Source organism: Ambystoma mexicanum, chromosome 1p (assembly GCF_040938575.1).
Source record: "Ambystoma mexicanum isolate Mex_15411 chromosome 1p, UKY_AmexF1_1, whole genome shotgun sequence".
NCBI classification, from domain to species: Eukaryota; Metazoa; Chordata; class Amphibia; order Caudata; family Ambystomatidae; genus Ambystoma; species Ambystoma mexicanum.
Genome location: NC_090921.1, coordinates 653,312,524 through 653,338,101, shown reverse-complemented (window position 1 = coordinate 653,338,101; position 25,578 = coordinate 653,312,524). Strand labels below are relative to the sequence as shown.

At 48.1% G+C, this 25,578-nt stretch overlaps 1 protein-coding gene across 1 annotated transcript in view; it reads right to left on the bottom strand.

The window, feature by feature from the left end:
• The window catches only part of NDUFA7 (NADH:ubiquinone oxidoreductase subunit A7), a 113,451-nt gene that overhangs the window by 47,403 nt on the left and 40,470 nt on the right, over positions 1-25,578 (bottom strand). The gene's annotated exons all lie outside the window — the stretch shown is intronic.

Genomic DNA, 25,578 nt, shown 5'->3' with positions numbered 1-25,578 from the left:
GAGAAGGAAATTGACAGATTGAAAGTGCAAGAACGCAGGCCAAAGGAAAGTAAGTGCAAGTGTGCATGGTCAAAGGCAGAAGTGAGTGAAACAAGCGCAGGAAGGTGCAAAGAGGCATAGAAGAAGAATAGAGTGGAAAAAACAGTGCAAGTGTGCAAGACAAGCACCTGAAGATAAAAAGGTATAAAAGAAAAGCACAAGTAAAAAATAAAAGAGTGGTGTGAGAAACCTAGGTGTCTCCCTAGCTAGTACCCGGGGATCTGTGATCCAGGTTGCCAGGACACGGGCAACGCTATTGGATCCAGTTCCTGGTGGTGGACCAGTGAGGGAGGATCACCTGGATGGGGGGTGGGGGGGGGGGTTCTCGGACAATGGGAGAAGACGGGTGAGACGCAGTATTCCCTTCTTTTTTTCCCCACCCTACCACGTAGCACATTTAGAAACAATGCCCTTCCCCCCTTTTCCGACACAAACCTTCACACACCAAGAAAGACGACTAACACCAGAGTCGTTTACCGGACATTTCCCAACATGAGGGTCAGGCAAAGTCAGGCAATTGACCAGAACCACATACACCTGACGGCCCTTTGACTTCCCCACAGGGATAAAAGGTGGAGCACGAGAGCACAGTACGAGCAAAGCAGACTGCACAATAAAACAGCTAAACGAGCACAGCAATTCAAGGAGGAGAAAGGAGGCGAACATCGAAGGGGCGACCAACAGAAAATCGACTTTGCCCTTTCCAATCCAGACCTGCGGAACCTCCTGGCAAAGAACTGCAAGACCGTGGACAATAGCCAACATGTGTAGTGGCAGATGTCAACGGTACACAGTGCCTGCCTACACAGATAAGCAGGACAGAGCGATGCCTGCTACTGTAGTACCGTCCTTGACTCCAGATGCCAAAGAAGCCAAGCAGTTCATCACAGTCAAGTGAGTTGAGGGGAGAGCCGATAAAAAACCGAATTGTGTTGAATGAAAGTTGCAAAGTGGCTAAAGAAGGAGGGTAAATCCCACTCTTGTGAAACTACCAACACCAGAAGGCCTAAGGAGGGTTCTAATGAAAAGGGGTCAAAGTGGTCATATAGGGGGTCTTGTAAAATCCTCTATACATTTGAAAGACTTTGACCAGCAAAAGTAGCAAAAGGAACTGTGTGAAACGCCGTAGTGAACCCGATAGGAGGGAGGCAAACAGGTCAAAAGGGTCTGAGCCCGGCAAAGGGGGATCCAGGGGTGAGAAACCATCACCCCAACTACATGTGAACGTGAGTGAGAAAAACATCTCTGAATCCAAGCCAGTGAACCTGGCGGAGGGAAGCTGTGATTCGAGAGGGGTATGCGCCCAGAAGATGGGGACCCAGCGATGATCCACTATCACCCTAACAATTGTTTTGAAAGGAACCTAACGTTTGTGCTATACACCAGGTCTGAGAAGGAAAGAGACTTTAGTGCCAAGAGACTCAACCATCGGAAGAGCCTGATGGCTTGAAAGCAGAACTGTCAACTCGTGCTGGGGAAGGCTAGAGTGTGTGCTGTGTTCAGAAGTGCCACCTTAACCCATGCTCAAAACATGGGGAAGGGAGCCCCCAGCTAGCACATCCCGACTATCATTTGTGAACAAATATTTTCTTCATTGTACCTCTTAACCCTCACTCTTTCTATATTAGTTGTTAGGACTGGCGAAGGGTTTTGTAGTATAGGCCCTTTTATTTTGACTAGACTACACAAGGACTGCCTTATTTTTCATATGATGGTTGAAGCTTGCTCCCATTTTAGATTTAGGTTACATTAAGCGTTTTTCCAACCTGCACATTGTTAAAATAATCACCCTTGAAGCATATTCACTTGTATCTGTCTTTACTGTTGCCACCATGAGTCTTGTCAGAAGTGGGACGTGACTCAATTGAAAAATATTGGACTAAATGTTTGAAATTGTAGGATTCCCCGAGCGTCTCTAACCCTTCCATCGCCTCCAAGGAATCAATAGGGTTTGGTATCTAACAGTAGGGAAGCTATTATCCCCTTGCGAAAAGAGGAACGATTCATACAGACTTGGTTTTGATACCCCCTACAGGGCGCTACATATGATAGCCCAAAAATCCAACTTTGCATGGACGTTCAGGATAGATGTTTTATGGGCGTTACTGACCGCGACTTCTGGGGAGACGTTAAAGTTCTCTTACAGAATCATGGCGAAGTCCCTTTTGAGGTATGTCGGGGAGACAATTGCTCAGGGAATTTTGGAGAGCTTGCTGTTCCCTCAATTCAAAGAAAGCAAACCACATAAAACAGGAGAGGTACATTAGGCTTTCACAGGTATCTCAGACTGTTTTTTCTTCGGTATTTAAATTGCATTATGCTAGTAGTGCTTTCTTTGGTTTTGCTTTCTTAAAGCATTTCTCTAGCAAACTGTTCTATTGACTGCGCTCCTGTAGTCTTGTTCACTTGCCTACAATTGTCTCGTCTCTCTTTGTCCAGTCTGCTTGCGCCCCTCTGTGTCAATCCCTAGTTTTTTCCCCGCCCACCGCCCCCTTCCTCTACTCTACTCTCCTCTCCTCTCCTCTCCCTGCCTACTCTATGATGCTCTCTGTCTCTCTTATCTTTTTTAACTGCTTCTCTATCTACTATCTTGCTCTCCTCACTAAATCTGGTAGGAAGAAGTTTAAAAGGGACATCCTGTTCTCCAACCCAGGCCTCCCTATTGCCGATACCTATACCAGTGCCTCCTCCAGACAAACCCTCACTGACATCCTCTTTGTCATCCCCTCACCTGACCCATGGACTGCATATGGTCTGTGCCTTCTCCTCTTCTCTCATTAATGGTGGCACTTGGTGGTAGGCCCTCCTGGCCTCCTTCCACTCTTCTAAGGTCATCCCTCAGTGTTTACTTGAATGGCACTGTCTTGGTCCACGGCCCTCAGGCCAACCTTCACCTCTTTTACAGACGCTTCCCGCACCTCATCAATTTCCTTTCTTCTCCTGCTGTCCCCTCTTCCCCCCCCATGGCTTCCTTGCATCTCCCTGCAGTCTCCTCCTTAGCTTCCTTGCCCTCTCATCCTGCCTCTTCTGCCCCCCCCCCCTCAGGCTTCTTCTACACTTCTGCAGGGCGTACCTCTGATTTGTACCCCTCCCAGAAGTCTTTCAAGGACGGAAACCTTCTCCATATTGGCACTCTAAACTATCGTTCTGCTGTCAAACAATCCTCTGACATCTGCCACCTCCTTGAAGCACTTGACCTCAATGTCCTCAGTCTCAGATCTGGTTCACGGTCAGCTCCGTCACAAGCTTTGACACTCTCCTCCCTGATGGCTTCAAGATCCTCTCCGTGCCCAGACCTCAACCATTCCAGAAGGGGTGTAGCCATGATCTTCCCAGAGTAGATTCCTGCCTCTGTCATTCCTATGCAGGCCTACTCTTTCAAATGCCTCGCCTGCAGGTGCTCTCTCTCGCTCTCCTAGCCATTCCCTTACTATGGCTACCATCTATCGGCCACATGGTCAGATCTCCTTGTTCCTCTGAGTGAGCGGACCTCTCCTCTTCCCTCCTGGTATCGACCATGCAACTCCTCCTTCTTGGAGACCTTAACATCCACCTGGATGCTTCCTGTCCTTCCTGGACTCTTTCGCGACCTCTGCAACTCTCTCCCTCACTCTCTATTCTTCCACCTGGCCCCAACTCACTCTGCAGGGCACACTCTGGATGCTCTGAGGTCTACAAACCATCCCCTTTCTGTCCCTCTCACCACTCACTCTCCTGGAGTGATCACTTTTCTCCTCTCCTCCCTGCTCAATCTCTCCACCCCCCCAGGCCAAGCCAACTCCAGCACTGCCACCTACCTTCTCGGTTAACCGACCCATGAAGAGTGTCAGTTGAGGCTTTTGCGGCCGCTTTCTCAACCCCTCCTCCCCCTTCGGCTGACTCACACCCCGACACAGCCCTTTCTATGCTCCACTCTGCTATATCTGATACTCTTGAGGTTCTTACCCCTGTCAGGAGGATCCGCTTGAAGACCAAAGCTAAGTGCAACTCCTGGTATGACTCAGATCTCGTCACCCCTGAAGGCAAGTGCAGGGTGGCTGAAAGAAAATGGCGTGCTTCCTGTACATCCTCTGACAAACTGGCCTGCCGCCTGCTCCAAAAGCAATACCCGCTCTCGGTCTGCACCAAGAAGAGAGCCCAAATCCAAACCTGCGTCTCTGCGTCATCCAACAACTCAGCCAAACTCTAAAATCTGCAAGGAGCTGGCCAGTCTACCTCTCCTGTCCCCTCCCAGGCCCTCTGCACGACCCTGGCTTCTCATTTCATCACTAAAACCAGGACATCCTATCCTCTCTCTCTTCCGCTGCTCCTCCTCCTTCTAATCCCCTCTCTTCCTCTGGCCCTTCTGTGGCCACCTCTCCACCCTCCTTCTCTGCCTTTTCACTGTTCTCCCGAGACAAGTCAGATCTATGAAAGTCTCATCAAAACAGGTTCATCCCTGTTCCTCTAAAACCAAACCATCATGGACCACATCGACACCCTGGCTCCTGCTTTGGCTGACTTCTGCAACCACTCCTTCACCACTGGAGTCTTCCCTTTCCCCCTGAAGCACTCCCTTGTGCACCCTCTAAAGAAACCCTCTGCCGACCACTCCTGCCTTGCCAACTACCATGCATTCTCCATCACTACTTTCCTGGGCAAACTCCTGGAAAAGCGGCCATCTCCCAGCTTAATCTTCACACTGAATTGGTTGGTCTCCATGACCATCAGTCTGGCTTCAGAGCTGCCAGAAGCACGGAAACTGCTCTCCTGAACATCTGTGAAGACCTGCTTTCCAACCTTGACTCAAATACCCCCTGTTTCATCACCTTACTTAATCTCTCTTCTGCCTTCGACAGTCAACCATGCCATCCTGCTCAACCGTCTCAGTGATAACCTGGGTATCACCGATCAGGCCCTGGCTCTGCTGATCTCTTTCCTCTCCGATCAACCTCGTCAGGTCCAACTGGTGTCCTTCCTCTCCTCTATCTCCATCTCCATCTCCATCTCTACCTGTGGTGGTCCCCAAGGGTCTAATCTCTCTCCCTGGCTGTTCAACCAATACCTGCCACCTCTTCTTCTCTCATCTCTGACTGCATGTCCGCTATCCAGGAGTGGTGTGCGGCCAACGATCTCTGCCTCAATGCCATTAAGACAGATTCTCCTCATTGGCACACCTGCTCCCTCCTTTCCTGTCGCTCTCTGGCCGGCCACTCTTGGCCCTCTTCCTTCTCCCACTTGTGAGGCTAAAAACCTTGGGGTCAACTTAGATTCCATTCCCTCCTTCTCTTCTGCTCACATCTCCGATGTCTAAGAAGTCACTACCAACTGCACCTCCTCAGAGGTATTATTCCTTTCCTCTCCTTCCCCGAGAAGCTCACTGTCTCTAGAGCTCTGGTTCTCTCTAGGCTAGACTATTGCAACAGCCCCTTTCTAAATCTGCCTGCTTCTACTCTCCGCAACTCATCCAGAACAGGACTGCGACACTTGTCCTTGGCCTCAGGCCCAGGGATCGTATCTCCCCAGGACGGAAATCTCTGCACTGGCTGCGAGGATTAAGTTAAAAAACCTCTGCATTGTTAACAAGGCCTTCTGGGGCCTGGTGCCTCAATACCTCCAACTATCTCTTCCTAAATATCTTCCTTCTCGAGCTCTTCACTCATACGCCTCCAACTCCCTCAGGGTCAGTCGCTTCTCCATGCAACGAGTTGGTGGTAGATCTCTTTCTTCAGCTGGGGCCTCCCTCTGGAACAGCCTTCCTGAAACTGGAGGAGAACCATCTCCGGTTCCGGAGGCACCTCAAGACCTTCCTCTTTTCTTCTGCTTTCTCTCCTCTCCCCTGCTGAATTCCGGACTGAAACTGCACTTGTCACCTGACTACCCTCTGATCTCGGACCCAGGTTCACGCCCCGCCAGCCGCACACCTGCACTGCCTCCCGGGCAACCCCTGCATGTGGGGGCTGTTTTTTTCTGTAGACAGAGGGTGGCCAAGTGCACGGTGCCAAGAGAGAACAGATCAGCAAGGAAGAGGGGGAGCGAAGGCAGAAGAAAAGGGAAAGGTCTCGAGGTGCTTCCGGAACCGGAGAGGATTCTCCTCAAGTTTTAGAGTGGCAGGGAGGCCGTTCCAGAGGGAGGGCCCCAGCCGAAGACAGATCTACCCCCAGCTCGTTTCTTAGAAAAACGACTGACCCGGAGTGAGTTGGAGGTAGAGTAGCGAAGAGCTCGAGAGGAGAGCCATTTGTGGAGGGATAGCTGAAGGTATTTTGGACCCAGGCCCCAGAAAGCCTTGTGGACAATGCAGAGGGTTTTGAATTTAATCCTTGCATCCACTGGGAGCCAGTGGAGAGATTTCAGAGCTGGAGAGATACGATCCCAGGGCTTGAGGCCAAGGACAAGTCTCGTAGTCCTGTACTGGATTAGTTGCAGAGGGCGGAGAGTAGAGGCAGGCAGATTTAGATAGAGGCTGTTACAATAGTCCAAGCTAGAGAGAACCAGAGCTTGAGATACCATGAGCTTCTGGGGGAAGGAGAGGAAAGGCAGAGTACCTCTGAGGAGGTGCAGTCGGAAATTTGACTTTTTAGAGTCCTCAGAGATGTGGGCAGAGAAGGAAAGGGTGGAGTCAAAGATGACCCTGAGGTTCTTAGCCTCGCAGGTGGGGGTAGGAGGAGGGCCAAGGGAGGCCGGCCGGAGAGTGAGGGGAAAGGATGGTGAAGGTGTGCCGATGAGGAGGATCTCCGTCTTGCTGGCATTCAGACAAAGATCATTGGCGGCACACCAATCTTGAATGGCAGTTAGGCGATGAGAGAGAGAGAGAGAGAGAGAGGAGGTGGCAGAGAGCAGCCTGAAAATTAGTTCTGGAAATTTGAACAGAAAATGGCAATGCAGTGGGCGAGAGTTGCCAGGTATTGGTTGAAAAGCCAGGGCGAGAGGTTAGACCCCTGGGGAACACCACAGGTAGAGAGGAAGACAGATGAAAGGAAGGACCCAAGTTGGACCTGGGAGGGTCGATCTGAGAGGAAAGAGGTCAGCCAAGCCAGAGCCGGATCAGTGATACCCAGGTTTTTACGGAGACGGTTGAGCAGGATGGTATGGTTGACCGTGTCGAAGGCAGAAGAGAGATCGAGGAGGATGAGGACAGAGGGAATGTTAGAGTCAAGGTTGGTAAGCAGATCTTCACAGATGTTTAGGAGAGCAGTTTCCGTGCTTCTGGCAGCTCTGAAGCCAGACTGGTCCTCATGGAGACAGCCAACAGAATTGGAATGAAGGTTAAGCTGAGAGATGGCCAACTTTTACAGGAGTTTGCCAAGAAAGGTAGTAATGTAAATTGGGCGATAGTTAGCTGGACAAGAAGGATCAGCTGTGGGTTTCTTGAGAAGAGGAGTGCTTCAGAGGGGAGGGGAAGGATCCAGAGGCAAAGGAGTGGTTGCAAAAATCAGCAAGGGTCGGAGCGAGGGTGTCAATGTGGTCCTTGATGGTTTTAGAGGAACAGGGATGAACCTGTTTTGAAGAGGCTTTCATAGATCGGACTTGTCTAGCAACCTCGTCAGGGGTGAAAAGAGGAAAGGACGAGAAGGATGGTGGGAGGGTGGCTAAAGGAGGGTCAGCAAGCACAGATGGAGAGGGAAGAGGAGGAGTGTGGGTGGACAGGATGTCCTGGGTTTTTGAAATGAAGTGAGAGGCAAGGGCATTGCAAAGAGCCTGGGAGGTAACAGGAGGGGTAGAGACTGCAGCAGGGTTGGCCAGCTCCTTGCAGATTTTAAAGAGTTTGGCCGAGTTGTTAGATGCCGCAGAGACACAAGCTTGAATATGGACTCTCTTCTTGGTGAGGAAAGAGAATCAGTATTGCCTTTGTAGCAGGCGACAGGCCAGTTTGTCAGAGGATGAACAGGAAGTCCTCCATTTCCTTTCAGCTGCCCAACACTTACGTTTAAGTGTAGCTAGGTCAGAGTCATACCAGGAATTGCACTTGGCTTTGGACTTCAAACGGATCCTCATGACAGGGGCAAGAGCATCAAGCTATCAGAAATTGAAGAGTAGAGCAGAGACAGGGCTGTATCAGGATGAGAGACAGCCAAAGGTGGAGGGGGGTGGGGGGGAGAAAGTGGCGGCAAAAGCCTCAACTGACACACGCTTCATTGGCCGGATGTCCGAGAAGGTAGGTGGCAGTGTTGGGGTTGGCTTGGCTTGGGGGGGGGGGGGGGGGGGGGAGAGAGGAAGAGATGAGATGAGAGGAGGGAGTGATCGCTCCAGGAGAGAGGAGTGGTCAGAGGGATGGAGAGGGGGAGGTCAGAGAAGATCAAGACATCGAGTGTGTACCCTGCAGAGTGAGTCGGGCCAGAGGGGAGGACGGACAGGGAGAGGGAGTCGCAGGTGTCACGGAAGAGTACAGAGGAGGAGCAAGGAGAGTCTAAATGTATATTTAGGTTACCGAGGAGGAGTTGAGTGGTAGAGGCCAGGAGGGAGGAGGAGAGGTCTGCCCACTCAGAGAAATGAGGTGATTTGATCAGGAGGCCAGTAGATGGTAACCACAGTAACTGCCTCGTCGCGCCTTGAAACGTGTGTGTATAGGCGCGCGTTATAAATACCATACCATACTGACATGCGAAATATGTCAAAGACCAGCGTACACATCCCATTACCTGCCCCTCTGAACCTGTTGCCGATAGAAGTCTCCTTTTCAAGAATTGGTATGGAGATATAGGACCTCTAGAAACATCTAAATTGGGCAACAAGTATGTCCTGGTGATAGTGGATTATGCGGCCCGATATGCCAAGGCGTTCCCAATGCAAAACAATACAACTCAGCAGATCCTAAAACATCTTCTACCGTACTCCTCTAGGGTCAGCTTTCCCAAAGAAATACTAATCACCAGGGTTCAAATTTTATTATGGCAGAAGTCAAAGAGCTACTCCACATTGCCACCTTACGAACTTCTGTGTACCATCCTCAAACCGATGGTCTAGTCGAAAGATTCAATAAGACCCTGAAAGGAAATTCTATGGAAATTGGTAGACCAGGACGGAAGGACTGGAACAAAATGATCCCATAGACACCATTTTTTTTTTTTGTTTAAATATTTTTATTGATTTTCAGCATGAAAGGTATTACAAACAATTAAACCAACAATTAATTTCCTTTCAATCGAGAAAAATCCTTTACATCCCCAACAATTCCACAATGTCTCGCATATTAAGCGTAAAATAACAGTGTTAGATACAAAGTCTGTAGTGCAATATGTCTTCTGTGAATTAATCGGGGGTACTGAAAGAAAGGGTGGGGAAGGAGGGTGGGAGAAGGAGAGAGAGAGGGGAGAAAAAAAAAAAAGGGTGAAGGTCGTTGGGTCAGTTATCTTTCTTTTAGTTGATCAGAGACATGAATTCATTAAGCAATATCAAGTACCAAGAGCTCATTCATGAACTTGACTAACATTGATGCATATTCTCTATCAAAAGTGCATAAGTGTAGGGCTAACAATCTATAGTTGGCTCAGGAATTCATTAAATGCTTCAGGAGTTGTGGCTGGAAGAACATGTGTTGCTTATCAGAAACAAAGTATAGGAAAGGGCGCCAGGTCTTCTGGAATCTCGAGAGTTTTCCTTCCATCATTGCCGTAAGCTTTTCTAAACCCAACAATTCCCATATTTTCATCCACCAGTAGGCTATCTGCGGGCCCTCTATCGTTTTCCAAAATTGGGCCCTGGTGATGAGAGCAGCCACTAGTAAATGTGAAATCAGACCTGCTTTATTTCCGGACATAGGGAAGGACCCATCTTCTGGGGCATCCCCCAGCAGGAATATCCTGGGGTCCATGGGAAGCAAGGAACCTGTGATTTCCTTGATTTTAGACCTCACCTCCAGCCAATATGACTGGATGATCTGACAATGCCACCACATATGAGCCAGATCCCCTCGTTCACCGCATCCATGCCAGCATGTATCCGGATATTCCGGGATGATGGAGTGGAGTCTGCAGGGGGGAGAACCACCTGAAGCAAATTTTTATGGCATTTTCTTTCACTAGAGTACAGCGAGAGATAGTCTGAGTTTGGTGCCAGATCTTCTGCCAAAGCCCTCTGGAATCTCCAGGCCTAACTTCCTCTCCCAGGCTTTCATGTATGGGAGCTACTCATCTATTGAGGCTTTTTCTAATAATCTATAACACAGATCATGTGGGACTGTTGGCCTTCAAGAATTCTAAGTACAATTCCCAGAGGGGCCCTTCCGGCTGCTCTGCGAGTGTCTATTAGTAATCCAATGGCGCAATTGTATGCATCGAAAGCATTCCGTCTCTGGGAGATCAAACTTTTCCCTGCATTCCTGAAAGGTTAAGGGTTCTTGATCAGCGTACAAGTCTCCCAGGCACAGGGGTCTGTCCCGGCACCAGATCCGGAACGCTGAACGTACCAGGCCCGGAGTGAAAGCTGGGTTGCGAGTGATGGGGGAATAGTGGTCCCAGACCCGATGGGATGCCCCTCTGAGAACGCGCTTGGCAGTACCCCGCCTCTAAAATTACGTGCCTCTTTTTGGAGGAAATGAAAATGAGCCAAAGGAAGTGGAGCAGTTGCCTGCTCGACCTCTAACCATTTGGGAGGGTCTGGCGAGTTACTCCAAGAAAGCATCATCGCCACCTGTGCAGCTCTGTAATAGCACGGTATCGAGGGAACGCCCAACCCTCCCATCGCCCTTCCTCTGGTCAGGAGTTTACTAGAAATGCGGGGCTTCTTCTTCTTCCAAATAAACAGATATATCTCCTTTTGGAGGTTTATAAGTTCAAATTCAGGGATGGCAATTGGTAATGAGTGGAATACGTATAATAACTTAGGGAGAAGTGTAATCTTAACCGCGTTAAGACGGCCTAACCATGACATTCCCTGAGAATCCCATTGTTGCAACGACCCCTTAACTTCTTTAAATAAAGGGGGGGATATTTGCCCCATAAAGACCTGCATAGGTGGGAGTTAGCTTTACCCCTAGGTATGGAATCTCCGTTAGGGACCAGGGAAAGCTCACCATTGTTCGTATTTCATTGAGCCTATTAGGGTTCTCAGAAAGAGGCATCCCACAGATTTAGCTGGGTTTATCTTGAAACCAGATATCTTGGCAAACTCATTTAGGAGGTACAGGAGAAGGGGAGCGTACGGGGGGTGTCTCTCAAGAAGCAGAGTATGTCATCCGCATATAGGGCGATTTTATGAGATTGCCCCTCCACCTCAAAGCCCAAAATACCCAGGTGCAGTCGGACGTGCTGAGCAAAAGGCTCCATCGCCAGAGCAAAAATTAGCGGGGTCAAAGGACAGCCCTGTCTGGTACCTTTGGCCGCCCTAATTAGCAGAGTCCAACTTTTATTGACCCTAACCTTGGTCGAGGGGATATGGAAATTTTAGAGTATTAATCTGGAAAACTTAGGCCCAAATCCAAACCCCTCTAATACCATTTACAGGTACCCCCAAGACACACTATCAAATGCCCTGTGGGCATCCAGGGACAGTAGGGATAAACTGGGATCTTCGGAGCGAGGGCAATTAGATTAATGGCACGGCGTACATTATCGTAGGTAGACTGATTGTGTATAAAACCTGTCTGGTCGTTATTTATCAGCAGTGGGAGAACCGGACATAAGCGGGTCGCTATTATTTTCCCCAACAATTTTGTGTCCGTATTGAGTAATGCGATTGGTCTATATGAAGCACAATCTGTAGGATTTCTCCCGGGTTTCAGCACCAATGTCGTAGCTGATTCTGCCATAGATGTGACCACTCCAGCTTTCCATACGGAGTTAAATAATTTCGTTAAGTGAGGGGTCAATTCTTCTCAGAATATCTTATAGAACCTATTAGTGAAACCATCTGGCCCCGTGGACTTACCCAACGGGAGGGAACGGATTGCCCCATCTATCTCCTCTGTAGTTATCGGGGCTTCAAGGCATTCACAAAATTCAGGGGATATCTGCAGGAGATCGGCTTTTTTGGATAAATTCTCCAGCTAATTGTGGGTCAGTTACATGCTGGGAGGAGTGATTCCGGAAGAATTCTTCCACAATCTGAAGTTTTCCAGAACGGCCACCATTTGTAGTGAGGAAAACCCGCCAAGCTTCCACGGTTTCATTCCCTTTGAGCTACTCTATGGAAGAGAACCAGAGATGTCCAGGACATACTCCGGGAAACCTGGGAAGAGCGAGGAGGCCCACATTCCAATCTCACAAACCACAACTAGAATGCGAGGACACATGAAGTTGGTTCGGGACTTAGTTTGTACTCATATGAGAAAGGGCCAGAGCCAACAAAAGGCCAGTTATGATAAAAAAAGTACATTTAAGATCTTTTTCTATCGGACAGAAAGTACTAGTCCTCTTAACCAAGTCAGAAAACAAACTTTTCTCCAAGTGGCACTGACCTTATGAGATAATAGAACGAACGGGAACGTGCATATATAAAATAGACCAACCAGACCAAAAACAGAAAGTCCACATAAACCTCTTAAAGGAGTGGAAAGAGAACCAGTCAGCCACCCGTGCCAAAATACTAGCCTGCCTGGTTCCTGAAGACATAGATAACTGACTTAATTCCTTCCGAGTCATCTATCCAACAATGATTAGATCTAAAAGATGTAGTAGGCTCATTCCCTGATGTATTCTCAGAAAAACCAAGGTACATCCCATTATATCCGAACACCTAAAGGCAAAGTGGTTCATTTAAATCCCTATCGTCTACCAGAGGCCCGTAAACAGACAGATCGAGGAAGTCAACAAAATGAAAGCCAATATTGTTGAGCTCTCCTCAAGTCCATGTTCCTCTCCTATCGTGTTGGTCACTAAACCGGACCGTTCAAGGAGATTCTGCATACACTTCCAATCAAGTTAATGCCATATCGTACTTTGATGCCTATACCATGCCACACATTGATTACCTAAATGATCAACTTGGAACAACCACCTTTCCATCTACCATTGATTAAACCAAGGGGTACTGGCAGGTTCCCGTATATGGGCCAGATAAGGAAAGAAAATGCATTTTCAACGCCCCTAGGATTATTCCAGTTCAAAGTCCTGCCTTTCCGCACCAGCTACATTCCAACGCCTCATGGATGCAATCCTACAACCCAATTCTGATGGAGCTTACATTCACGATATTGTCATTTATAGTAAGACCTGGGAGGACCACCTCTTCCATCGTTATGCACATGAAAGTCCTCAGGAATGCTGGCATAACTGCTAATGCAGCTAAATGCAGGTTGGCCCAGTCAGCCGTAAAATACCTATGCTTTTTCGTACGGAATGGGAATGTACAGCCCCAACATAAAGGTAAAAGCCGTCTTGGATACACCAACTCCCATGACCAAAAGATAACTTAGAGATTTCCTCGGGTTGATAGGATATTACCGTAGGTTTAGGGCTGACAACTTAAAAATGCCGAACCCCAGAAACTTCATTGGAACGACAACAAGGTATGCTATAACAACCAGACTATGTCAAAACCCAATCCTAAAAAAGGTAGTCGACTTTGCAAAGGAGTTTATGTTACAGACGGACGCCTCCCTTATAGGTGTAGGAGCATTTGTTTCCCAAACTTGCACCGGACTAGAACATCCCATGATTTACACCAGTCGCAAGTTGTTCCCACATGAAAAAAAAAAAAAAACTCTGTGGTGGAATTAGAGGCCCTAGCCATCAAGTGGGCCATTATCCCTCTTAGGTACTACCTATTGGGATGAAAGTTGACACTGGTTACAGAACACTCACCCTAGTTTGGAATAGCCAACGCAAAGAGTCCAACCCTCAGGTTATACCATTATTTCTAAATCTCCAACCTTGTTTCACAGTGGAACACCGGAAGGGAAAAGGCCAGGGAAACGTGGATTTGTAACGCTCACCCGATTCCCGTAGAGGCGCCGGTCTTGACTGGGCGTATACCGTATCTTCAAAGGTGATGTGTAACACACGGCTGGCTCTTTGGGCTGGACCTCTGTGCACTGTATGTCTGATTCGAAGGGTAAGATGTCTGCAGATAGAAAATATGGGATTAAGGAACTGGGTTATTGAATGTCTCTCTCTTCTTCCCTTTCTCTTCTCCTGTAGAACCCCAAAGGTTAACGCTCTCACCTTAGGTAAGTGAACGTCGTGCTCTCCATCTGCCTCGGGGCAGAGTGCTGTAACCAGTTTCTTCACTGGATAAGGGGAGCAGGCCTCTTGACTTCAGAGGACTGCTGTCCGTCGTTTACTGCACGAACGGTAAGTTTCGAATAACTCTAATGTCTTTAAAGTCTTTAGTAATGATGTTTCTTGTTTTGCAGGGTTCCGGCGATGGCGGATGACGGGCTGAAGTGAGGTGAAGATGGAGCCCGTGTGATGAATAGAAGCGCCTGGAAGCACGTAAGTAAGCGCTTGTTGCCTGCTTCACGATGCGCTCTAACTGTCTTTTTATTTTGCAGGTACAAGTTCGGAGCGGCTGCAGGGTGCCGGAATACCCACTGGGTTAGATGTTGAAAGGAGTAATGGCACGTGAGTATTAAAGTTCCCCAATGTCTTTAAACGCACCTTGTTTTGTCTTTCAGATGCGGGATGCAGCGCCGAAGGCCTCCGGAGCGTGCGAAGAGTTGGTAAACTTTTGTCTTTCAGATGCCGGAGTGCAGTGTGAAGACCTCCGGAGCGCACGAAGAGTAGGTAAGCCTTTGTCTTTCAGATGCCGGAATGCAGCGCGAGGCGTTGGTGACAGCCGATGGACCAGGTAAGTGAAGAGCTGTCACTGAAGACCGTAATGCTAACCTGTTCTTTCTTGTCTTTATAGGTGTTGCTGAAGACTGGATTCAGGATGGTAAGCCTTTTTCCTTAGGCCCAGGATCAGATGCAGAAGACACGATGAGCGTTCTGCTGCAGAGGATGCAGAATAACGCAAAGCAAGATTCATCCATCGGGTGTGGTTTAAATAGCCTCCTGTAGTGCTTAGGTGTCTCCTTCCACAGCCACGCCTAGGTAAGAAAAGAGTTCCTGCTTTCCAGAAGAGTTCCAGTGTTCTGAATCTAGGGAGTGGCTCCTGCCCCACCCAACAGGAAAAGTAGTTCCAAACAGAAGAGGATCAGAGGCTCAACTGGCAGGCAAGTAAGCAGCATGGTCTGCTGCAGGTAAGTCCACCCAAGCATTATGAGCCCGGCGCTTCCAGCGCTGGGACTGGGCATATTTATGAGCCTGGTGCCACTGGCGCCAGGACTGGGTCCAAAAGGTCCCAATTGGGACTGGTTGGCACTCGGAACCTGGGTTATGGATCTGCTTCCAAGGGAGTTGGGAAAACCCTGACCTCTTGGAAGCAGAGATCATGACAGTACCCCCCCTCAAGGCCCCTCCCAAACCGGGCTTCTCCGGGGGTTTTGGCTTGTCAGGAAATGTTCGGTGAAATCTTTTGATTAGGCGAGGAGCGTGGACATATTCAGCAGGTTCCCAGGATCTCTCTTGAGGGCCGTAGCCTTTCCAGTCAATTAGGTAAAATAGTTTAGATTTGGAGATCTTGGAGTCCAGAATGCTTTTGACTTCAAACTCGAGTTCTCCATCAACTAGGATAGGTTTTGGAGATTTAGTTAGTCGGGTGGTTGCACGGGTTTTAATAGAGAGACGTGGAAGACCGGATGTATCTTCATGTGCGGGGGCAAGTCCAACTTGACCGCTACTGGGTTTACTATGGTAGTGATGGAATAGGGACCAAGGTATCTTGGGTTGAATGTGCGTGGCCCTTTTAGAGGTAGATATTTGGTGGATAACCAGACTTGATCCCCTACTTGATATTGAGGGGCTTCCTTCCGATGTTGATCTGCTCCTTTCTTGTATTGTTCTTTAGCCCTTTGAAGGTGAGAAACGGCTTCCTTAAAGGCTTGGGTGATTGTAGAATGCAGGTAGTCTACTGCTGGTGTTTCAAGATCTTGGAGGGGATCCAACTCCGAGGTTCGAGGGTGACTGCCGTACAAAAGAAAAAACGGGGTTTTCCCAGTTCCCGAATGGACAGTTATTGTAGGCATATTCGGCTATCCAAAGGATGTCTTTCCAAGTTTTTTCAGTTTGTTGCAGCATGCAGCGTAAATACTGTTCCAGAGTTTGATTGGTCCTCTCGGTTTGTCTGTCGGTCTGAGGGTGGTGACTGGTCGATAGTCTCACATCAATTTGAGCCGACCGACAGCAACTTCGCCAAAAATGAGAAAAAAATTGACTACCTCGATCCGAAATTAGAACCGAAGGAAAACCGTGCAGTCGGACGATGTTTTCGAGAAATTCTCGGGCCAGAGTTGCTGCTGTTGGCAAGCCTTTGAGCGGAATGAAATGCGCCATCTTGGAGAATAAGTCCACGATTACTAGAATCGTATTGTATCCGGAGCATGGAGGTAGATCTGTGATGAAGTCCATAGAAAGCGTATGCCAAGGGCGAGGTGGGATGTCAATAGGGCGTAAGAGGCCTGCTGGTCTTTCCTTTTGACTCTTGTTTTGGGCGCATACTCCACAGGACATTATAAAGTCTCTGATATCTTTTTTCCAAGACGGCCACCAGAAGTAGCGCTTGATCTTTTCTGAGTTCTTGGCCATACCGGGATGTCCTTCCATTAAAGAATCGTGATAACAAGAGATTACTTTTTTCTGTAAATCTGTGCTGGGTAGGTATAATCGTTCTTGGAAATACAATAAGTTGTCCTTTACTGCAAAGTCCTTTCCCTGCAGATGCCAATTCTGTATGTCTGCTGGAGTTACAAGTTGCCTGGCTTTATCCTTAACTTCCTCTATGGATTCTGTGGCGATTACACCCAGAATTCTTTGTTCGGGAATGATTGGTACAGGTTTAGGGTTGATCAAGTGTTCTTCCACTCCCATCCGAGAAAGGGCATCAGCTTTACCGTTCTTTGTACCAGGTCGATAGGTAATTATGAAGTCAAACTCGGCAAAGAATAATGCCCAACGGAGTTGTCTAGAGGATTGGGCTTTTGCGGTTTTCAAATATTGCAGGTTTCGGTGATCCGTAATCACAGTAACGGTGTGTCGGGCCCCCAGCAGATAATGCCGCCAAGCCTTAAAGGCAGACTTGATAGCCAGAAGTTCCTTGTCAGTAATCGTGTAATTGATTTCAGGAGGCGAGAATTTGCGGGACCAAAATGCCACGGGATGCAACTGATTGGTTACCGGGTCCTTTTGTGATAGAACTGCCCCCATGGCAAGGCTTGAAGCATCAGTTTCCACGATGTAGGGGAGTTCGGGGCGAGGGTGTTTTAAGATTGGTGCAGAGATAAATTTAGTCTTCAAATCCTGGAAAGCTTGTTCCGCCTCGGTAGACCATTCAAAACGTTTGTTTTTCTTTAACAAGGCAGTGATGGGCTGGACTATTCGAGAGAATTCGGGGATAAACCTGCGGTAAAAGTTAGCGAAGCCTAACATGCTTTGCACACCTTTTACGGAGGATGGTGATGGCCATTTGAGAACTGCATCGACCTTCTTTGAATCCATACGCACTCCGCCAGGTGATAATATGAATCCCAAGAATTCAACTTCAGTCACGTTGAAAACACATTTTTCCAACTTAGCGAAAAGTTTGTGTTGACGCAATCTTTCGAGGACCATTTTCACGTGTTTCGATGTTCAGATTCCGATGAAGAATAAACGAGGATGTCGTCAATGTAAACAACAACACACACATCTATGAGCTCTCTGGGGACATCGTTCATAAAATATTGAAAGGCAGCTGGGGCATTGCAAAGTCCGAAGGGCATGACCTGATATTCAAATAGCCCATACTTGGTGCGGAAGGCCGTCTTCCATTCATCGCCCTCTTTTACTCGTACCAAGTGGTAAGCTCCTCTAAGATCCAGCTTTGTATATATGCATGCTTTTCTGACTTGGTCCAGGAGTTCAGGGATCAAAGGTAACGGATATCTATTCTTAACGGTGATCTGGTTCAGGGAGCGATATTCTATACAAGTTCTAAGGTCTCCTTCCTTTTTTGGAACGAAGAACAAAGCTGAAGAAGCAGGGGACTTGGAAGGACGAATAAACCCATTTGCCAGGTATTGACGAAGGTGAAGGTTCTCAGGCTCGGTGAGGGCATAAATTCTACTACAAGGAGGAGTAGATCCAGGTATCAGGTCTATCTGGCAGTCATAAGACCTATGAGGAGGTAGAGAGTTAGCCTGATCCTTCCGGAAAACATCTTGGTATTCTAGGTATTCGGGAGGTAACTGGGGAGTCTCTGAAGAAATTGCTGCCAGTGCAACACCAGGTGGAGGGTGACAAGTAGAGACACATTCTGGAAAATGGACCGTTCTTGCTCGCCAATCGATCAGAGGATTGTGTTTCTCTAACCAAGGTATTCCTAGAATAATCTGAAACTGAGGGGCCTTGATCACATCGAACACGATCTTCTCATGGTGTCCATCTTGACTTACTAGCGTCACCTCTTGAGTGGTATGCGTTACTGGCCCGGAGGCTATCTCCGTACCATCCACTGTAGTAATGACGTCCTTTACAGCCTTGGGACAAAGAGTTAGATTCATCCTCAAAACCATTTCATGATCCACATAATTGCCGATGGCACCGCTGTCGACGTAAGCTTCAATTGCATGTAATCGATCCGGATTATCAGGGCTAATGAGGACCATAGGTATCACGAAATGCGAGGTCACGGAACTGGTTTTCACACTCGGCAAGAGGACCTCTATTCTTGTCGGGCGAGGTCGTATCCCTGCTCAGAGTTTGTAACTTTGGTAACTGCAGCTCCTACTGCCTTCTTGGCAGGTTTCACCGGACAGTCTCGAAGAAAGTGCCCTGAGTTTCCGCAATAGAGGCATAATTGCAACTGTTTTCTCCTTTCCCGCTCCTTTTGTGTTAGAGGATCTTTCAGACCCCCTATTTGCATGGGTTCCCCGGAGTCTACTCCTTTGGAAGGAGTTGGCGGTTTGGAAAATACTCGAGCAACAAACTTGGAACGATCGGCCTTCCTGTTCTGCAGTCTGTGATCTATTTGAACGACTAAGTCTATATAGTCCGAACAATCTTGTGGGGGATTCAATACTTGGGCTAACACATCTTTGAGCTCTCCACGTAGACCTCTATAAAACAGCGTAATCCTTTTGTCCTCAGGCCATTGAGTTTCCACTATCAGTCTGTTGAAAGACGCAATATAAGCCAAAAGGTCTTGATTACCTTGTCGCAACGAAAGAAGCTCATTGTCCAAGGCCTGCCCCTGTGAATGTCTTGCGAACAGTTTTTCCATACTGAGCTGAAAAGCTTGAAAATCATGGAGGACTGGATCATCTTGATTTACTAGAGGGATCGACCAGTCTGCCGCATTGCCACTAAGGTACGAAAGCACGAAAGCTACTTTAGCTTGATCAGTTGGAAAGGCTGCTGGCCGGCATAAGAAATGCAACCGGCACTGATTGATAAATACTGCAAACCTCTTTGGGTCACCAGAAAATCGTTTGGGCGGAGCCAGAGGTACATTCCCAGGTAGGTTGATCTGCACTGGATTCATAGAGGATGTAGAAGGAAGATTTCCCCCAGATGCGGGTAACGGGGTCTGTCCGGCTTGTGACTGTAGCAATTGTCTAGCGAGATCATCTGTTCGCTCCTTGGAAATAATCAGTTCCCTTCTTAGAGCGTTCGTTTCCTGACGGGCTGCATGCACTTCTGCCCTTAGTTCCCCAAGTAACTGGGCTAGCTGGTCGGTATCCGAGGTTTCCATAGCGCCTGGACGGGAGTTTTGTGGTAGGCTTTGCGTTCTGTAACGCTCACCTGATTCCCGTAGAGGCGCCGGTCTTGACTGGGCGTATACCGTATCTTCAAAGGTGATGTGTAACACACGGCTGGCTCTTTGGGCTGGACCTCTGTGCACTGTATGTCTGATTCGAAGGGTAAGATGTCTGCAGATAGAAAATATGGGATTAAGGAACTGGGTTATTGAATGTCTCTCTCTTCTTCCCTTTCTCTTCTCCTGTAGAACCCCAAAGGTTAACGCTCTCACCTTAGGTAAGTGAACGTCGTGCTCTCCATCTGCCTCGGGGCAGGGTGCTGTAACCAGTTTCTTCACTGGATAAGGGGAGCAGGCCTCTTGACTTCAGAGGACTGCTGTCCGTCGTTTACTGCACGAACGGTAAGTTTCGAGTAACTCTAATGTCTTTAAAGTCTTTAGTAATGATGTTTCTTGTTTTGCAGGGTTCCGGCGATGGCGGATGACGGGCTGAAGTGAGGTGAAGATGGAGCCCGTGTGATGAATAGAAGCGCCTGGAAGCACGTAAGTAAGCGCTTGTTGCCTGCTTCACGGTGCGCTCTAACTGTCTTTTTATTTTGCAGGTACAAGTTCGGAGCGGCTGCAGGGTGCCGGAATACCCACTGGGTTAGATGTTGAAAGGAGTAATGGCACGTGAGTATTAAAGTTCCCCAATGTCTTTAAACGCACCTTGTTTTGTCTTTCAGATGCGGGATGCAGCGCCGAAGGCCTCCGGAGCGTGCGAAGAGTTGGTAAACTTTTGTCTTTCAGATGCCGGAGTGCAGTGTGAAGACCTCCGGAGCGCACGAAGAGTAGGTAAGCCTTTGTCTTTCAGATGCCGGAATGCAGCGCGAGGCGTTGGTGACAGCCGATGGACCAGGTAAGTGAAGAGCTGTCACTGAAGACCGTAATGCTAACCTGTTCTTTCTTGTCTTTATAGGTGTTGCTGAAGACTGGATTCAGGATGGTAAGCCTTTTTCCTTAGGCCCAGGATGAGATGCAGAAGACACGATGAGCGTTCTGCTGCAGAGGATGCAGAATAACGCAAAGCAAGATTCATCCATCGGGTGTGGTTTAAATAGCCTCCTGTAATGCTTAGGTGTCTCCTTCCACAGCCACGCCTAGGTAAGCAAAGAGTTCCTGCTTTCCAGAAGAGTTCCAGTGTTCTGAATCTAGGGAGTGGCTCCTGCCCCACCCAACAGGAAAAGTAGTTCCAAACAGAAGAGGATCAGAGGCTCAACTGGCAGGCAAGTAAGCAGCATGGTCTGCTGCAGGTAAGTCCACCCAAGCATTATGAGCCCGGCGCTTCCAGCGCTGGGACTGGGCATATTTATGAGCCTGGTGCCACTGGCGCCAGGACTGGGTCCAAAAGGTCCCAATTGGGACTGGTTGGCACTCGGAACCTGGGTTATGGATCTGCTTCCAAGGGAGTTGGGAAAACCCTGACCTCTTGGAAGCAGAGATCATGACAGGATTTTCTTTCTCGGTTCCCCTGTGAAACAAATGTGGCTTCATCGCATGGAGGAAAGGAAACCTGGAGGCGTCTCTCTAGCTAGTCTCTGGGAATCTGTTATCTAGGTGCCAGGACACAGCCATTGCTATTGGAACCAGTTCCTGGGGGTGGACCAGTGAGGGAGGGTCACCTGGATGGGGGGGGGGGGTGACCGGGCGGGGGAAGGGTCCTCGGGAAGTGGGACACCGATGGATGAGACACAGTATCCCTTCTTTTTACACCTTTTCCCCCCATCCCACCACATAGGACTTTCAGAAACACTGCCCCCCCACACCTCTTTTTCCGACACAAACATGTTCACACACCATGGAAGACAACGGACTAACACCAGAGCCGTTTACTTGACATGTCCCAACACGAGGGTCAGGCAATTGACCAGAACCACACACACCCGACAACCCTTTTTTCTTACCCACAGGGATAAAGGGTGGAGCATGAGAGCACAGTATGAGCAAGGCAGACCGCACAACGAGACAACTAAACAAGCACATCAATTCAAGAAGAGGAGAAAGGTGGCGAATATCGAAGGGGCGACAAGGAGAGACGAGACCTTGCCCTTTCCAATCTAGACCCGCAGAACCTCCTGGCAAAGAACTGCAAGACCATGGACAATAGCTAACATGTGTAGCAGCAGATGGCAACGCTACACAGAGCCTGCCTATGCAAATAAGCAGGACAGAGCGACGCCTGCTACCGTGGTACCGTCCTTGACTCCGGATGCCAAAGAAGCCAAGCAGTTCATCACAGTTGGTGAGTCGAGGGGAGAGCAGATAAAAAAAACCGAACTATGTTGAATTCAAGTTGCAAAGTGGCTAAAGGAGAGTCCCAAGAAAATGTGTGTTAAGGGAAAAAAACAGCTGCAAAAGGGGGACCAGCACCATCTGGGTGCTCACCCGAGACACACTGGATAAATCCTGCTCTTGTAAAAATACCGATAACAGAAGGCCTAAGGAGGGGGGTCGAACGAAAGAGGGTCAAAGTGGTCCTATAGGGGGTCTTGTAAAATCCTCTATACATTCAAAAGACTTTGACCAGCGAACATAGCAAAAGGACCTCTGTGTGAAACACTGTAGTGAACGGAACAAGTCACGAAGGGGTCTGAGCTGGCAGAGGGGTGAGAAGCCATCACCCCAACTGCATGTGAATGCAAACGAGGAAAGTATTTCTGAATCAAAGCCATAGTGAACGCAGTGGAGGAAGGCTGAGAATTGAGACGGGTCTGCCCCCAGAAGAGGCAGGGGGCAGTGGTGAACCCCTATCACCCTTACAATCGTTTTGAAAGGAACTTTAAGTTTGTACAAAACACCAGGTCAGAGAAGGAAAGAGACTTTCGTACTGCTTATCCCTCACTCTTTCTATATTAGTTGTAAGGACTGGCAATAGGTTTTGTAGTATAGGCCCGTCTACTTTGACTCCACAAGGACATCCTTATTATTCATTTGATGGTCGAAGCTTACTTAGATTTAGGTTAGATTAGGCGTTTTTCCAACCTGCATATGGTTAAAATAAAGACCCTTGAAGCATATTCACTCGTGTCCGTCTTTACCGTTGCCACCATGAGTTCCTTACAGTGGTCGTAGAAAAGAGCCTGGCGTTTTGGAAAGTCTCAGATTCTACCCCATGAGAGGATTCTATGGAAGAAAAACTGTATATAGGAAAAAGGCATATCCCGACCAGCTGAAGTTGTGTTCGGAACTAGAGGGGCCTGAGCTTGGGAAACCAAAACGGAACTGATATATTGTGTTTTTGTGTTGAAGAAAGCTTGGCGAGACAGGAGCTTGGGGAAGGGATCCCTGAGAGGCCCAACCAAGTTGGAGACTTCTTGGTTTTCTTTACAGTGTTCAAAAGGACTGAAGCGTGGGGAAAGGAACCCTGAGAAGCTACAAAAGGAACTGTGATACATTTCTTTTGTGGTGTTTGGAACAGGAATAAGTTGATGCTTAGGGAAAAGACCCCAAGGAACTCAAAAGACACTGAAGGAATTCACAACAGTGCCCCATGGCGAAAGTCTTGCAGGCAGCCCTTTTTGGATTGAACTAATTTTTGTGAACTTAAAACCACCCCTGGCAAACAAGGCCACCGGAAACCAACCCTGGTTTCCAAATTTTTCTGTTGAACCACCTTTCGTTTTTGACAAAAGACCCCCTAAGACATTTATTGTATAGAGTGAGGGCAAGCAGAGGTATAGACGCAGACAGACTTTATTTGGACTTCCAGACAAGGGCGGCCCTTAGAAGCGTGATTTCAGGGAAATACCCCCTTAGAGTTAAGGCCAGTAAGGTAGAACACCAACCCTAAAACTTTAAATAAAAGGTTTTGAAATCTTACTGACTCCGTGTCTCTCATGTCCCCATACCCGTCTCACAGAGTCTAACTATGACTGACCCCAAAGTGGACCGGAATAATTAATAAAATCTAACTGAGAAGTCATCGTCACCCTGTGCTTTACCACTCTTCAGAGACTTAATTGTATTAACAAATTCTTCAATGGTAATCAGGGCTTTCAGACTCTCTACCATATCTGCGGACAGCCGCGGGATATCAGTATCAAAATAAGCGTACACTAGGAGTCTACCATCACACTCAGACCAGTACAATGTACCATATAACTGCTTAAATATCTCTGCAATATCCGTATCTCTATACTTAACACCCCCCCTCCCCATGGTATATGAATTGCGCCATGGCCCGTTGTTCCCCTAACCACCAAGCCAGTATCCCATCAGCTGTTTCCCCCTTTTTCCTAATATACTTGCTTGAGAAACTGAACATGCCATGTAGTCTCGTGTATCAAGAGGGCCCTCAATGCTGCTTTAAGACGACAAAGTTCACAAGACCTTGCAGGGTTAACAATCCCTCCCTCCCCTGACCTCCTGGCTGTAATTTAACTACATTGTCCTTCAAGGATAATTCTTGGCTCTTCCTCTTTCTTACGGTATGAGGTTGGCTCTTCCTCTTTCTTACGGTATGAGGCTAATATCAGCTCCCCTTGCAGTGGCCTTAAACCCATCGCAGCGGGTAGCCAAACTAACTGTCCCGTTGTCATTCAATTTAAAGTATTCCTTAATAGTAGTTTTGGCCCAAACTCCCTGTCCTTCAGGAGAAAGTTATTACTTGTCCTTGTCCAACTGCCCCCTTGCACTCCTTTCCTCCCCAACATCAACAAGCATGCACCAGGTCATAGTCGGACCATGAAACCACACAAAGGTCAACTCCTCGATGACCCGCCATATCGTCCACCAAAATCATGGCAATATGGAAGAAAGAACTGCGAGCTGCCAAATAAAAGGTACAAGGCGGATTACCCACTAGAGCTTCACACACATACATTCTGAACACCCAACGTGCCACTGAGCTCTCGAAAACCTCCTCGAGACCCTCTCCTGTTCATTAGGGATCTCAGAGTACCTAGAGGATGGCCTCTGCCACCTAGGGTCAAGCACCATATTAGAATCTCCCCCCCCACCAAGAAGAAACCCTCAACAGCCGAGGTTTATGGCAGCTGACCTTGATTAGGGCAATAAACTGATCCCAATGTGGCTTTCATCCCAGCAATGGAGCCCTTCAGAAAGAGGAAATGTCCTTCCCAATCCACTAGCATATTTTCCACCTTAGAATCACAGTTCCCAATCAGTTTGGATATCCCATTTTTCTTTTGAACCCTTCACGCAAAATAAACCCCAACTACATGGAAGGTTCCTTACCCCAAAGCAGACGAGTCTCTGAAGCATAGAACGTCCAGCTTTAATCTCCAGAACTGTCTCATAACCAATGACCTTTTAGTTGGTGAGCTAAGCCCTCCAAATATTCAAGGATCATACGTGGAGGTCCCGATTCATGTCTGTCATCATGTCACCCCCCACAAAATCTCTCAAAAAGGCCTTCAGAACCCTCATGCAGGAACACCCCACTTCTGACCCACCATTAAAGTGATCCCACGGTTACCCTGAAGAGCAAAATCAGACATTTCCACACAAAATACCCACCACACTTAGTCTTTATCTCTTAACAGCCCTCCCAACCACCACCAAGGCATTGCCACCCCTCTACTTTGTACCCAGATGACCCACAAGCAATCCGTCCCCCCTCTTCATCTCACCTCCCCAAAAACCCTTCCCAACCATGCTCCCTCCATGTAAACAGATTTGTTTGTTTTATTTATATAGCGCACCAGACCCTGGAGTATAAGGGCGCTTACAGACAAGTTACAGAATGCACAGTATATGTAAAATTTACAGTTTGGAGTGGAGGTAATACAATATATACAGTCAGTGTCATGAAGGTAAACAATTGAAGCAATCAAATAGTATGTACAGTAT